We start from the raw sequence: 16,471 nt of genomic DNA, 5'->3' as shown, positions 1-16,471 counted from the left end.
GAAGAGAATGAAAGCATTGATTAATTTAAAACGTGTGTAGATATGCATATTGAAATATTAAGGGTAGTCACTGAAAGGATAGAAACAGAATATATAAACTCCTAACTATTAGAAGAATTAAAAGGGAAGTAAGACGGTAGGACAGAAACAACATAATTCACAGTGGGACAAGCAGACACATGCCTGTAGAAGTGAAGTGGTATGAAGTACACAGAAATATATGAAGTACTGAAGTAATGTTCATTTATGAAGTAATTTGCCCCAAAGTGTTGATCCTTAGTACAGTTATGCCTTAGAAATAATTTCCAATTTGTTAGAAATAAAGGGATAGAGAAACTAGTTAAGTGACGCAAAAGGGAAGCAAACAACATAGGGCATTCTATGGGAAAAACCGACCCTAGATCTTGGGGAGAGATAGGCATGGAAAAAGCAGGGAAGGGAAATTAGATGAAAAAGGAACAACAAAATGCAATATATGAACCTTGTTTAGATCCTCATTTGAACAAACCAATTGTAAAAAGGCATTTTAAAGTTAATTAAGAAATCTGAATGTAAACTGGAATCAAATAGTGCCAAGGAATTAGTGTTAATTTTATTAGAAATGCAAATATAATAGTAGATATATAAGAAGATATTTGTATTTTTGGTAATACCTTGAAAGTAAGCAGGGATAAAATGACACGAGATAAAGGAATTGTTATAAAATACTGTAGCAAAAATGCGAAAGGAATTGATGAAGCAAGTGTGGGCAAAATCTTGCTAATCACTTAATTTGGGTGATGCATAATGGGACTAATTATCTCAGGCGCTATATTTATGTATCAGTATGGACAGTTTTATCATAAATATTTAAAATAACATTTTGATTAAGAAATTTTGAAAATAAAGGGATGGAAAATTATGTACAAGGCTAATGGTTACTCAAAACCCATTTTATATCATATAAACTAGAATTTAACACAGAAATGCTAATAATGATAGAGATATAACCTAATGATAACAAACAATTGAAGCTATAGCAATGGTGAGTTTGTGTACACTCAGCAGCATAGGCTCCAAATATATAAAGCAACAATTGGCAGGATTACAAAGAGAAATTTAAAAATCTATTACCTTGAGGAAAGTTGTAACACAGCATTTCTAAAACTTACAAATCACAGAGGCAAAGAATTATGATGAATATTTGATTTCAGTAACATTTAACAAACTAATAAAGAAATATGTGATTTCTATCCCAACATATACTCGTATGTGCTTTTTAAACACACAGGGTACATTCATAAAATTTGGCTACAAAGGAAGTCTCAATGAACTTTAAGAATCTGTATCATGTACACTGTGTTCTCTGAACACAAAATGAAAAGATTAGAAATGAATAATAGAAATACAATAGAAATCCATGGTTTTGAGAACTTGCAAATAATCATGTATTTAGAAAATTACAGTGGAAAATTTGAAATATTTAGAATAAAACAAAAATAAAGAATTGCATTTTAAAACTTGTAAGATGTAGCTAAAGAAATTATTGAGATAATTAATAAAACTCAAAACAGAATATACTTATACAATTGATAGAATGAGACAAAGTATAAATATACAATTTTATAAATAAAAATAAGCATAGCTACAGATAAAGTATTTATATTTAAAAAAACTATGTATAAATTAATCATTTTGTGCCAAAATTTCTGATAAACTTGAGGCAATCGATACATTTTTAGAAAAACAGGTTGTCAAGTTTGACTCAAAGAGAAATAAAGACAGATCAATCAAGTGACCATTAAAGAGACTGAATTGAAGTCTAAATTCCCTCCTTCTTCCACCTTTGTCTAAAAGTGCCAACCGCAGAGAGTTTATTTCATTAAACTTTCAAGAATAATCCTTTTTTATTATCAATTGTTCCCAAGGGAAAATGTTCAAACTAATTTAAAGCTCATATAAACTTGTTATTAAAATTGAACAGACGGTGTGCAAAAAATAGAAACTGATTTACTCAGAGATGAAAAAATTCCATATAAGATAGCAATAAATAAAATCTAGCAGTATGTAAGACATATCCTGACCAAATACAGTTTATCCCAAAAATGCAGGATAGCTTAACTATAGAAAACCTATAAATGTTACATACCTTAATAACACACTGAAGAGGGAAATATATATATATATATATATATATATACACACACACACACTTATCTTCAAAGACCCTTCAAAGACAAAATTCATGAATATTCATGATTAAAAACTCTCAGCAGCTAGACAGTACTTCCCTTTACTTAAAAAAAAGATTGCCTATCAAAAAATTCAAACATATGAGAATATCATAATTAATGCAGACAATTTGGAAAAGTTTCCATTAAAATTAGGAATAAAATAAAGATGCCTCCATCATTACTACTCTTCATCAATGTGCTGATGTTCCTACCCAATGCACTAGAATAAAAAAAAATTTGAAAACTAAAAAAGCGTGAAGTTTGGAAAGGAAGAGAGAAGATGACTATGTGCAGCTGATAAAATTGTTTGATTAGAAAATCTAGCAGGACGTATTGACAGTGTATTAATATTGAAACTATTAAGAAACTTCAGCGAATTTTCTGAATTCAGATCACTATTTTAAAATCATCAGTTTTGCAATATTTCTAGGAACAATCATGAAGTTTAGAAACATGATGAAGTTTAAAGTGACCCTAGTCATAATAGCAAGAAGGTAGGAATATTTTTAGCAACACTGGGCAGAATATTTATAGAAGAAACTATAAAATTTATTGAAGGGTATAAACAAGTCCTGAAAGCATATGGAAAAATATAACATATGTATAGATGGGAAGAGTCAATGTTTACCTGTAAGTTCAGAGAAATTCCAATAAAAATTACAGTAGTTTGTGTGTGTGTACGTGTATGTGTTTGTGTATGAAATTTGAAAAGTAGTTCTTGTATTCATATGGATGAGTAAAAGGCCAAGAATGAGCTATATAATTTTAAAGAAAAAAAAAAGGGATCCCTTGATATACCAAATATCAAGATTTTTAAAGAGATTTTGCAGTTAAGACAATGTGATATTGATTAAGTGTTTCTGAAATAGCTCAAAAGAACAGACTGGTGATTCCAGAAAAACATACTTGTATACATGGAAACTTTGTAGTGACAGAGAAGCCACTGCATGTCATTGGGGAAAAAAATGCAATGTATTATAAATTGTATGAAGGAAAATATTTCTAAATATGAAAAATAAAAATTTGGGGATAACATGGAGAATGTTGTTATGACTACAGTGTTGGGAATTATATTTTAACCAGAACTTAAAATGCAGAAATCAGAAGAAAAATATTGATATGTTAAGACTTTCAAAATATGATTAATAAGAGACTACCATATGTAATTAAAAAACAAGCATTAGACTCAGAGACAAGACTATATATGTGAACAATAAACACTTCTACAATGTATAAAGGACTCCAACAATAATAAAAAATAAACAAACATTGGTGAAGAATATGAATCTTATAGATGAATTTCAAAAACTTGATTTTGAAGGAAAAGAGCAAAGTATAGAATGATACCTTAAAAATATCAATTATATAAAAATAATCCCCCCAGAACTATATCTTGTTCATATGATTCACATATAAATCAAAATCATAAACACATGGATTTATCAGCTACTCATCTACTTCCAAAGAGCGATGTTTTGGAGGAAAGCAGAGGGACATAAATCTAGGTAGAGTCATAGGCATAATTTAACTGAATTCATTAATTTTAGTTGTGAAAAGATAAAAGATTTGAAGCAAAGAAATATCAAAACTGAAAATTGGCACTGCTGAGTTAATAAAATGTAACTATGTGGCCATGTTTGAGAAGTAACAGTCCAAACGCAGCTTTCAAATCTTTGATTTTGCAATTAGATCTTAAGCCACATCTCAAAACTAACCAGGCTGCCTATAAACTTTAGGCCATGGGTTGCAATTTTTCTCATTGGCTCAGATCTTTCCCTCTGTGAACTCAGTCTGAACTTCTCTCTGTTAAGGCTAGCCCAGCCTGTATAGTTGTCATGCACAGGACTAGGGCAAAAGGTGGGAGTGCCCCTATTGGTAGTCATGAGTGTGTGAAGCCAGAGAATCTGTATCAATAGTATTAAAAGATGGGAATGTGAATGGCACTATAGCATTGGATAGTGCACCGTCTGTGCAACTGTGAAATACAGCATGTCTGTGAGAGTGCTGTAGTGTCAAAGTTAGAAGAGACTGTCCAAAACTATTACACGCCAAACAAGAAAAGTCTGGAATGGGTATAGAGAGCCATGGAAGTTCTCCAGGGACAAGAAGCAGCAGGTGGAGGTGAGATTGTGGGAAGGACACCTCATCGGTGCTGGATTTCAGCACTACCTGTGCCGAGTGGCATGGTGCAAGGGACTGGATCCATGTACAGGTCTGGAGTAGAAGAACACTTCTTTTCCTCCTCCTAGTCCTCTAGCCTGTGAGGCAGAAGCAGGGCTGACATTTTGCCATTTGCTTAGTTACAGGAGTTACCATGTTTCCCCGAAAACAAGAACTAGCTGGACCATCAGCTCTAATGCGTCTTTTGGAGCAAAAATTAATATAAGACCCGGTATTATAACATATTATAGTATATATATTATATTACATTATATTATATTACATTACATTACATTACATTATATTATATTATATTATATTATAAAGACTGGTCTTACATTATAGTAAAATAGAACCCGGTCTTATTTTACCATAAAACCAGGTATAATATAATATAATACTGGGTCTTATATTAACTTTTGCTCCAAAAGATGCATTAGAGCTGATGGTCTGGCTAGGTCTTATTTTTGGGGAAACATGGTAAAGGATTTAACCATTTAAGCATATTCTGGAGGCAGAAGGCAGATTTCCTCTGCGGTCCTTCCAGCTGACATCCGTCTGGAACTACTCATGATGTTTGTAAGATTCTAGTATTTCTTTCATGTCTTTCTCACTGGTATCATCTGACAGGCAGGGCCAAATGCTGCTGTGAGCAGTAGTAGCTTTTGTTGAGTAGGGCCAGTGCAGCAGGGAATGGTGAAAAATGAAAGTGCAAACAGTGGTGTGGTGATTTGAGTTGAAAAGCTATGGGTTTGTCAACATTAGGTACCTGAAACAGAGACAGCCCACACTGTGCTGTGAAGGTTCCACTTCAGTATAACCTGTATTGCCCTGGTTGCCAGATCCCTTGTACTATTCCTTGGAGTACCTGCAGGGCAGTACTCTAGCCACTGCCAATATTGGGGTGTGGTCCTTTTTGGGGATGTACAACCAGAGGTACTTTCCTAGTTAGAAATGATTTTATTTTGCTTGGTTGAGGTAGAAAAGACTGAAACAGGGCAGTCGTTGGGTTGTGATGGGGAAGGTGTGCCTCAAGGACACTCTTGAGCTCTCCTTCCCAGGCACAGTCTTAGGCGGAATCGGTCTCTGAGGAAGTGCATGCAGAATTATTGACTACCCCCTCTGGTCCCCGCTCTGGGTGGGCCGAGACCTCTAGGGTGATAGAAATTAGTGATCCCAGCCCTGGCTATAGGTACTGACTGAATGAGCACCTGCCTTTTCTAGACCCTGCTCTTGATTTTGAGGATTTCTTTCTAAGCATTGAGCCTGGAACATAGTGATACATTGTGAGTATATCAGTATGTAATGTATTGCTTGACTCTGGCACCAAGCAGAGTGAGCAGAAGCAAGAGGTTTGCAACACCTAGACGCCCTTCTCAGCCTCAGGTGCAAGGAAACCTTCTTATACTCAAATGAGGATCTTTCCCCATTTTGACACCATTCTTTTTTCTTGTAGCATGGACCCCTCTCAGACCCTCCTTCACAGGGAAGGTATGAGGCCCTGCACCTAAAATCTCTCTTTATTTGTATGTTTTCCCATTATAATGCCATTGTCATAAAGTGAGTATCCTGTTGTGACAACTAGAATGGAATTGCCTAGAGCCCTTTATCTTATCTTGTGGTTAAAGTGATGTCCTTTCTGTTCCTTTTTTTTTCTTTTTTTTTGGTTTCTCTTCTACCACCAGATCTGGCCCACTCAAATATCTCACTCAAATATCAAATATCTCCTAAATTTGATAATTTAACCCTTATTTATTTTAACTAGATTTATGCCCTTCCAAGATTCTCTTTCTGATCAATATTTCATCCTTACAACATCTACCCACATTTCACAAGTACTCTCTTAAATTTTTATCTTATAAAGAGGATCCCATTTGTGATTTCCCCATGTTTTGCTTGTTTCATTTTTTTCTTTGTATCAAATGTCTAATACATAATGGTCCCAGGGATAGACCTATATCCTCTGTTATTAAAACTTCCTACACTAAACTATATAAACTTGCAACCTCTTAACCTTTCTTCCAGAGCAAGCTCCTCTTAACCAGGCCTGGGTGCTGAATTCAGAAATAACATTGTCCCACTGCCAGATAGAGCTGTGACCTATTTATTTCTTTATCCTATTGTTCCGAGGGTTGCCACGTTACCGTGGTCCCTTGTGATTCATTGGCTCCTCTAATTATAACTCTGTGCTATTTTTGTAGTAGGCCCCAAGGCTCAGGGTAGTTCACTGTATGCCACATCCTGAATATTTCTTCCGTTAGGGACCACTTCTCGTCCATGGGAACATGGATGCGGGGAAGCATCCATTCCAAGGAAGCCTGTTCTACACATCCCTGTCTAGACCAAAAGAATTCCATGTGCAGTTTTCAGATATTTCCTTCCAGCAGTAATCTAAGACCTATTATTCAAAATCATTACTCTAATTTCCAGTCAGAGGACTTCCTTCTTTTCCTCTCCAATGTAAGCCACGTTACAACACATTCCTGATCATTGGTATCATAACCAGATTGTATTTTATTTATCCTACTGGATCTCTTGCCACTTGTCTATATTTCTGGGTTTGATCCCAGACAAGTCAGCAATCCACATGTCATCTATATCCACATGATCGCACAGCCCTGGAGACATCGGTCCCTAATGGTTCTCCCACAATTTAGCTGATCATGAAGCAAAAGTAGAAGTTACCTCAACAGTCAGAAGCAGCCTGCGCTACCATGGCTTGCTTACAGAAAACACAGCAAGAACCAAGCACATTACCCAGCTCTGGGATTCTCTTTACACTGGATGTGACCACTGTGGGCTGAGGCATCAGCTTTTAAATGTAAGAGCTCAGCAGAATCAAAAGTGCACCCAAATCAGAAAATTGAATAGATTTTTAAAAGCAATAATTTCACCTTGATTCTTGAATATGTTTTTCCTATATAGAACATGAAATTCCCCCTTGACCTCTATCCCCAGTTGTAGTCCCCATGGACTCTCCAGTTTTAACTGTGGTCATCAGTTTTTTTTTGTGTGTACATATTTCTGTATCTTTGTCTACACATTTTCATACATTAGCATATTACCCGTAAATATAATTTTGCTGTTTTTTTTTTTTTTTTTTAATAACATGTGTCTTACTTTGCTAGGGCTGCCACACTACCACACACTGGGTGGCTTCAGGAATAGAACTTTATTTTCTTACAGTTCTGGAGGCTCGAAGTCCAAAATCAAGGTGTCTGCAGGCTTGCTTTCTCCTATGGCCTCTCTCCTTAGCTTACAGATGGCCGCCGTCTCCCCATGTCCTCACACGGTCCGTCCTCTGGGTATACACATCCCTGCTGTCTCTGTGGGTCCTAATCTCCTCTTTGTATGAGGACATCAGTCAGGTTGGATCAGGGCCCACTCTATCAGCCTCATTTGACTTAATCATCTCTTTAAAGACCCTATCTCCACATACAGTCACATTCTGAGGTATTAGGGGTGAGGGCTTCAACATATTGATTTGGGTGGCACAATTTAACCCTGAATGGACACCTTTGCTGATATTCCCATGTTAGTACATATAGATTCTCTAAGTTATAATTAGATTCAGGCAGTAAGAGCCACCAAATAAGGGTGGCTTAATATAAACCACTATTTCTCACACCCATTTACAAAGTAGAGAGTCAACCCAGGTCTGGTTTACTGTTCCATGGTGTCAGAGATCCAACCATCTTCCAGCTGGTTGCTCCACAGTGTGTCACATTCCTTCTCAAATTCAGCCAAGATCCATGATGGTTCCTGGAATGCTAGCCATTTTGCTTGAATTCACAGTCAGCTGGAAGGGCGAACCTTAAGAACAGTTCCCTGAAGTTATGGACATCGTTTGTACTCATACACCATTGGCTCTAACCTAGTCACATTGCAAACCAAACTGAATTAAGAGGGAAATACTGTGTTTCCCCGAAAATAAGACCTAACCGGAAAATAAGCCCTAGCATGATTTTTCAGGATGACATGCCCTGAGCATAAGCCCTCATGCATCTTTTGGAGCAAAAATTAATGTAAGACCCAGTCTTATTTTCAGGGAAACATGGTAGTATTTTTTGGTGTGAGGACCATATTCCCAGCTAAAATCTAAGCATTCTACGAGGTCTTACAATTAAGTTCACAAACTTGTTGCAACAATGTTGCTAACCTTTTTTGATATCAGAGGGATTATTCATTATGAATTTGTACCGACTGGACAAACAGTTAACTAAGTTTACTATTTGGAAGGGCTGAAAAGGCTGCATGAAAAAGTTAGACAACCTGAACTTTTTGCCAACAATTCATGGTTCTTGCATCATGACAATGCACCAGCTCACACAGCACTGTCTGTGAGGGAGTTTTTAGCCAGTACACAAATAACTATATTGGAACACCCTCCTTACTCACCTTATCTGGACCCCAATGACTTCTTCCTTTACCTGAAGATAAAGGAAATGTTGAAAGAAAGACATTTTGATGACATTCAGGACATCAAGGGTAGTACAATGACAGCTCTAATGGCCATTCCAGAAAAAGAGTTCCAAAATTGCTTTGAAGGGAGGACTAGGCACTGGCGTCAGTGCATAGCTTCCCAAGGGGAGTACTTCGAAGGTGACCGTAGTGATATTCAGCAATGAGGTATGTAGCACGTTTTCTAGGATTAGTTTGCAAACTTAGTTGTCAGACCTCGTATACTGATAAAGAAGATAAGAACAGTTATTAAGGGAAAACTAGCAATGAAGTGTATGTACTTTTTTTTGACTGTTAAGTGGTTTAGGGTATTTTGATCCCTTCTTAAGTAGAAAGTAGCTGGACTATGGGGGTGGGGGGTTAATTCCAAATATTTGTTGTGAATTCCAAAAATTGCTGGCCATTCTTGATTGTATTTTGTGTCAAACATCTCCCGTTTGCCCTTCCAAATTCACTCTCTGTTCTTCTCTCTCCTTACTGTCTGCCTGGGGAGGAAGCCTGCATGGATTGTTCTCATGAGTTCCTTTGCATTCTGGCTTCCAGTTGGGTTGTTCTAAAAGGAAGCCCTGACAAAATCAGAGTGTGGAGAGTAACGTCAGGGATTTTTAACCCTTGGATCCCTTCCTGTGAGGTGGCCTTAGGCTGGTTGTGTCCCATGAATAAAAATCACTGCACTTTTCAAGGCTGCCTTTTCTGCTTGGCTTCTTCCCCCGGCCCTTTGCCTCTGTCAGCCTATGAGTGGTATAGGCTTTTCCACTCTGAATTATTGCACTCCCTGCTCTGGTTTCCCTACACTTCACTCATAGCTGTGTAAATATATTTTTTAAAAAAAATTATACAATTTGTGTAGCCCAACCAATTCCTGTCAAGACCCTAATGGAAGTACTGAGGTTTGCAGTATGGTTCTCTAGTATTCCAATAGCACCCTTAGTTTGTGCTGTGTGAGATTTCCTCCTGGTTCTTACCATCTATTTGAGCAACTTGTTTCACATCTGTGGGGTTCAGTTTGTTCATCTCCAAAATAGGAAACTGTCTAGACCGCAGTCTAGAAATGGTCTGGATTTTGAGTGTGTACCAAAATCACACGGAGGGCTTGTTAAAACACTGATGGATGGACCCTACCCCCAGTTTCTGATTCAGTAGCTCTGAGGTAGGGCCAAGAATTTATGCTTCTAACAAGTTCCCAGGTGATGCTGATGCTGCTAGCGCAAGAATCTCACTTTGTGGGACACTGGTCTAGAAGATGACCTCTAAGACCCCATCCACTTTAGTAGGCACTGACCTTCTATCAACATACCAATGTGGCGTAGCTTCATCTTATGGTTCTCATGAAATGGTTCTACTGGTTGTCTTTTGGGAGAATCCTTCCAGTAAGTTACCCACACACTGTGCCACAGCCATCTAATGAGATGGCCATCATGTTAAATTATTCAGCAAATATAGAAACTGGGTCAAAGGGCCTACATTTGAAAGAAAATCATTCAATACCCGGTCTGGTTTTAGAGGGCACATTCAAGTATTTTCCATGAGTGTAGTACTTCACTAGATTTCAATATCTAAATGTTTTCATTTGTGTCTCAGTTTTACATTTGACTTATCTCTGAATTCTGTTTGGTCAGAAGAACCAAGAAATAAAAGAATATGCTTCTAAAACACTTATTTTGTTAACCTTTGTTAAACATGCCTGAGCTTATAAAGGACACATGTCTTTATTTGTTGGTGGAAAGGAGAAGGTTTTAGGGGTAGGATCCAGAAAAGAGAAGAAATCATGAAGTATAATAGTACTGTTTCTCTACTCTTTTTATTTAGTGATTCAGTGGAACGAAATAGGAAGAAATATTTTGGATATATGGATATATAAGGAGGAGATTAATAAATGCAGAGCAGAACTATAATAAATAAAATACACTGGTTTTCCCTCCATAGTACTAATCAGTTATACAGGAAGTTCAACAACATAAACTATGTTTAACGTGTGTTTATAAGTCTACAGATAAGCACATGTACGAGTATAATGGATACCCACATATGCATACATATGTCACATAACTGGCAATTTACCATTAGTTTAGAACTCCTTATCAAGAACAACAACAAAAAAGTTTAATTCAAGTGATTAGTACTGTTGCAGTGTACAGTCCTAGTTCATTCTACCTTGTGTTAAGATTATGTAGGAGCCAATAATTTTTGTGGCTAGGATGTGCTATGCAAATGGTCTGGGGGTGGTGTGTACCTGAGAGCAGCCTGCGCAGGGTGGGTTCTGTTAGTAGCCAGTGGCTACGTTATAGGCCAGTAAATGTTGTTTATGGAAGTCATGAGGAGATGCTTGGACTTAAGCAAAAAAAAAAAAAAAAAAAAAAAGAAGGAAAGAAAGAAGGAAGGAAGGAAGGAAGGAAGGAAGGAAGGAAGGAAGGAAGGAAGGAAGGAAGGAAGGAAGGAAGGAAGGAAGGAAGGAAGGAAGGAAGGAAGGAAGGAAGGAAGGAAAGAAGAAAGAAAGAAAGAAAGAAAGAAAGAAAGAAAGAAAGAAAGAAAGAAAGAAAGAAAGAAAGAAAGAAAGAAAAGTCAAAGCCACAGATAGACCAAGGATCAGAAGTCACATGAAAGGGAATTGAAGAGTGGCTGTTCTCTCAACAGTTGATGAAACTTTTACTCTGGCATTTTTCTCACCTGACATACCTCATCATGGCTGGACTCCATGTGGATTCACTTTTGTCCTGGGACAGTTGGAAGCGACAATTGAGGAACATGTCTCAGTCATCTGCTAGCATCTAAGTCTGCAGACTGACACGTGTGCCTGATTTTTAGTTCTCTGCCCAACACCAACTATTATGGTTCCCAGCATCGATTAGGTAGTCAATAAATGTTAAAGGATAAAACATATAGAATGCCATTCACAGAACTGTCTACAGTCGTGTGGATAACTGTTACAGTTCTAACAGCCAGAGGGGCATTCTTTTATTTTGTTTTAATTTACTGATACCACCACCTGCCATGCCCATTGAATTATAGTGTGCAATTTTTCAATAATGATGTGATTCTTAGTAGGCTGTGTGTTTCAGATCTGCTGGGGTACTTGAAGCTACTCAATCCCTGGACGTTACATCGCACCAGTGCCAACCTGAGCTCAGTAATATAAATTTCCCGTTAACCATGAGCTTAATGAGCCTCTTAACAATGAGCCTCTTTGATTTCTGCCAGTCTTTAACTACCTGACCACTTATTTATTTCTTACCTGTTGGTACCTAGAAGGAAATAAAAGAAGATATGCAAATACAAAGGATGGAAGCAGACATAGGACAGATTTCCAATTTCTAAAGTCGGTAGTCTAGAAACCAAGCAGAGAAGCTTGTGCTTTGTTAAACCAGATTAAATCCAGATTAAATCAACGAGAGGTTTGAATAACCCAAGCTTAAAATATCTGTGGGTTTGTGATGAAAGAGATGGGCAATACTCCGATAAGATCTTGTCTAGAATGGTGTCTGGAGCCACTATCCTTGTGGCCCAGGAAAATATTCTGTTTTATTTCCTTTCTCCTTGCCTCCCTTCTTTTCTTTCCTTCTGAGGTGGGATTGTGAAAAATGTCACTTTACCAACAATAATTCTAGATATGGTTGCAAGGAAAGCATAATATTTGAACTTGCTTAGAAAAGAGGGATATATTAGAGGATATCATTCATTCATCATTCATTCATGAAAATCCAGTGAGGATCTACTATGTGCCAGGCACTGATCTAGATGCTGGGATACACTAGTAAATAAAAACGTACAGACATTACTGCTCTCATAGAACTAATGATATGTTATCAGAAGGCAGGGTTAAGGCTGAGCCTCTGGAACCAGGGACTCAAGTTTCACCATGCCTTTCTTTGTTTTTTTTGTCTCTGTTCTCGTCCCTGTGCTCCTTTATTTTCTCAATCAAAATAGTGTCACATGTTGGAAAACTTGGCTACAAATTGCAGCTTAGCCTCCCATCACATACCTTTGCTATTAGAGAAGCTCCACCTACTACCCTCCATTCTTAATGTGGAAACTTCTCTCATTGGCCTGGCTTGGGTCACATGGTTAAGTTACATACATATTTCCTGACCTACCCACTGTGGCCAGCCATGGTGGTGGGTTCTATAATCGGCTATTCTCATGTCAGTGTTGAGATTGGAGGAGGAGCAGTTCTTCTAAAGCAGGGGGATACAATTTCCTGAAGAAGGGAGTAGTACTTGGCAGATAAAATAATAGCAGTCTATGATAACATCTCTTATGATACTTACTGCATTCATTTTAAAAAGAATTTTCTGGACATGATTTATATTCCCAGGTATATTCCTAAAATCATTGAGAACAAAGATTGCTTTATTCCTTTGTGTTTTCCTTAACTGGGGTAGCATAAAACTTGCTCATACAAAATGCTTAGTAAATGAATGACAAATTAATAATTTACCTAGGGCTGTTGAAACTTCTTCACCATCTTGGGACACATCAAGAATTATAGTGGACGCTAATATTTATTGAGCACTTCCCCTGTGTCAGGTAGTGTACTAAATCTTTACCACTATTCTACAATTTAATCTATACAACTCTATGCTGTAGATGTATTTTATTTTATTTTATTATTTTATTTTTTTGGTGTAGATTTATTTTAATATTATTATTTTAACATTTTGGTAGAGAAACTAAGGCTTGGCAAAATTAAGTATTTTTAAGCTACAATTTTCCATGTTAGTATATCTAGACCTGCTTCATTTTTTTTTTCCTGCCATCTACATACTATTCCTCAGGTATGTTAGTATGAATTCTGCTGTTTTCATGGATGGACACTTGGATTGTTTTAAATTTGGAACTGGGAGTAGGATTCAAGCCCAGGAATCTCTGACTGAGAAGAATCTGCTCCAAACCAACATGCTGTAGCTTCTGGTTCTTTTGGGAAAGTTCTAATTTTATTTCTTGTATTCTGACAGGTTCATAATAAAGATATTACTCACTATTTTAGCACAGGACTTAAAAAGCTTAAGACATTTCTCTTGTCTGTACTCTGGAAAAACACGTTGAGGAGCATCTAAGGAGGCATGTGAAAAGCTGCTCTTTGAAGAGTTTTTATAAAAGCAAATAATTAAAGCTCGCTTTCACCAGGGAGCCGCTCAAGATGGACCACGTTTACACCCACATTGTGAAGAAGGTGGACCAGGTCATCATGGAGCAGTCCTGCAGGTGCCTGGACAACGACTGGTCCACTGACAAGCAGGGTGTGAGGAGATCGCCATAATTCTCAGCAAGAAGCTCTGCCACAAGACAGCGGGCTATATCACACATCTGATGAAGCGGATTCAGAGAGGCTGCATAAGAGGGCTCTCCACCAAGCTGCAGGAAGAGGAGAGAGAATTTTGTTCCTGAGGTCTCAGCCCTGGATCAGGAGATGATCCGGACTAAGGAAAGGCTGACGCTCTAGGACTTCGCAGTCTGTCCAACCTGCAGGTCACGCAGCCTACAGTTGGGAGGAATTCTGAAACACGCTGTGGAGCTGTTGAAATGTGCTTTGTTATTTCCAATAAACCATGGACCACCAAACAAACAAACAAGCAAATAATTAAAAACTTAAGTATCTATCAATGGGAAATGGCAAAATACATAGTAAAATTCCTAAAGAATACTGTGCAGCTGATCAAAAAGATTGAGGCAGGTCTGTTTGTACTAACACGGAAAGTTCTGAATCAGTGAACAACCACCGTACAAGAAAAAATTCAGAAAGCTATGTGCCATATGATTTCATTTAGGAAACACAAAAAACATCACACAATATATGGGTTTTAATGTGTATATTCTAGAACTGGGAGACTGAGAAGCCCGTGGCAAACTAATAGGCGGTGAGAGGAGTAAGGTTTAGGGCTAAATGTCAAAGAGAACTTCAGGCGTTCATACAATGTTTTAATTTTTTTAGCGAAGATTATTTATTCATGTTACTGTTATTTATGTAAAATAATGGAGAATTTACAAGCTTTGTCAGTTTTGTAATGAGCCCATTTGTTAGTGGGATTAGAAGGGAGACGTTAGGATCTATATTAGCAAGACTTATTTAAGACAGATATTGGTTGAGCCAGAGTTCCCTTCTGAATCAGGCTCATAATTGCAAAGCTATACCAATTTTACATTCGTAAGCTGAAATAGCCAGTCAAAGGAAGTAAAAGAAAAGGCAGTTTTCCTCTCCAAACAATATGTATTTGTCATCCATGAGCATATGTTTCTCTCCTTGGAGGCTTTGTAACCCAATGGGACAGCAGACGAGTGTCATTAGGAATCTCAGAATGTTCATTAGTGACATTCTCTCAACCAGTGTCCTAGTTTGAGCCATTTGAACAGACTCATGCTAGAGTTTTTATTTTTTATTTTTTTTAATTAAAAAGGAAATGGTTATTTTAAAAATATTTTTTCTTTTTCTTAGTTTAATTTATTGTTTATCTACTGGCTTTTCTCTTTGGCTGGGATCTGTAGTTATCTCTAGTACTTTTGAGAATTTTTATTTAATTTTTTTCATCTGCTCCAATTTGCATTTCCCAAAGTTTATTTCTCTAATTGATTTTCAGTGTAATTTTTGCATCACTGTGACTTTTGCATTAGGTTTTCCTAATGTGCCTATTAAGAATATTGGCAAAGATGCCTCACAAAGAATTGAATAAAAAACAAATAAACACATTTGTTGACTTAGTACAGCCTTTTTTCACTTTCAACCCAATTGCCAAGCAGTCCTACTTGGCACGTTACAACAACATGATGATTCAGAGCCCCTTTGAAGTAAGCTGGAATCATTAAGATGAATATAAAAATCTCTTGGTATTTTCCACAACAGTTTTCTTAGCTGTATTCTACAGTTCCTGTCCATAGTTAAGACCCTACCTCTAGATGCCTTTTTTTTTTTTTTTTTTAGACAAAACCACACTTTGCCTTTGTTTGGAAAGAGTGAGGTTGGAAGACCCTTTCCTCACAGCCTAGGTGGTGCCATCTCCAGCTGTGAATTTTTGCAAGTGTTTCACATTTCCTGTTTACAGCACAATCCTTCATTTCATGTTGGCTCCACTGTGTGAAAATCAAAGCGGGCAAACACCCCAGGATTTTAATAAGTTTCTCAGTTTTGCCAATGGTGTGACTTTTCTTACTGTGGAACATGATAGCAAACTGAAACTAAACAACAAATACATTTCCACCAACAAAATCTGTAAAACTATGCAATGTAAACTCCAGCTCCAGAGCCTTAATTTAGCCCATTTAAGAAACTCATCTTCTTCTTTATTTTGAAGAAGAAAAATTTATGTCTCTTCGTTACTGAGTCTCTCTTACTCTCCAATAAGGCTATTGTGTTTCAGGTAGAGAGAATATTTTCATAGTATATGACGAGACTTATATAAGACTGATTTTATCTGTGTGCATGTTGTGAGAACGTGGGCTCTTACCACAGAGAAATGACGTGGCTCCTGTCATATAGATCATAATCTGAGCAACTGAATGTAAATGTCATTCACAAAAGGACTTTGACTCTCTTTTTCTTCTTAGGATTTACATGGTTCATAGGGGGTAGGCAGAAGAATGAACAAAACGAACACAGAATAAAACATATTTCATAAAGATATATATTCTTGGACAGTCATCCTCCC

At 37.1% G+C, this 16,471-nt stretch overlaps 1 pseudogene; it reads left to right on the top strand.

Annotated features, from left to right (window-relative positions):
* Positions 1–13,971: 13,971 nt before the first annotated feature.
* Positions 13,972–14,543, top strand: LOC117036683 (40S ribosomal protein S17-like; annotated as a pseudogene).
* The last annotated feature ends 1,928 nt before the right edge of the window (positions 14,544–16,471 follow it).

Source organism: Rhinolophus ferrumequinum, chromosome 17 (genome assembly GCF_004115265.2).
Source record: "Rhinolophus ferrumequinum isolate MPI-CBG mRhiFer1 chromosome 17, mRhiFer1_v1.p, whole genome shotgun sequence".
NCBI classification, from domain to species: domain Eukaryota; kingdom Metazoa; phylum Chordata; class Mammalia; order Chiroptera; family Rhinolophidae; genus Rhinolophus; species Rhinolophus ferrumequinum.
Note: the sequence above shows the minus strand (reverse complement) of the source record. Positions and strands in the feature narration are given on the sequence as shown.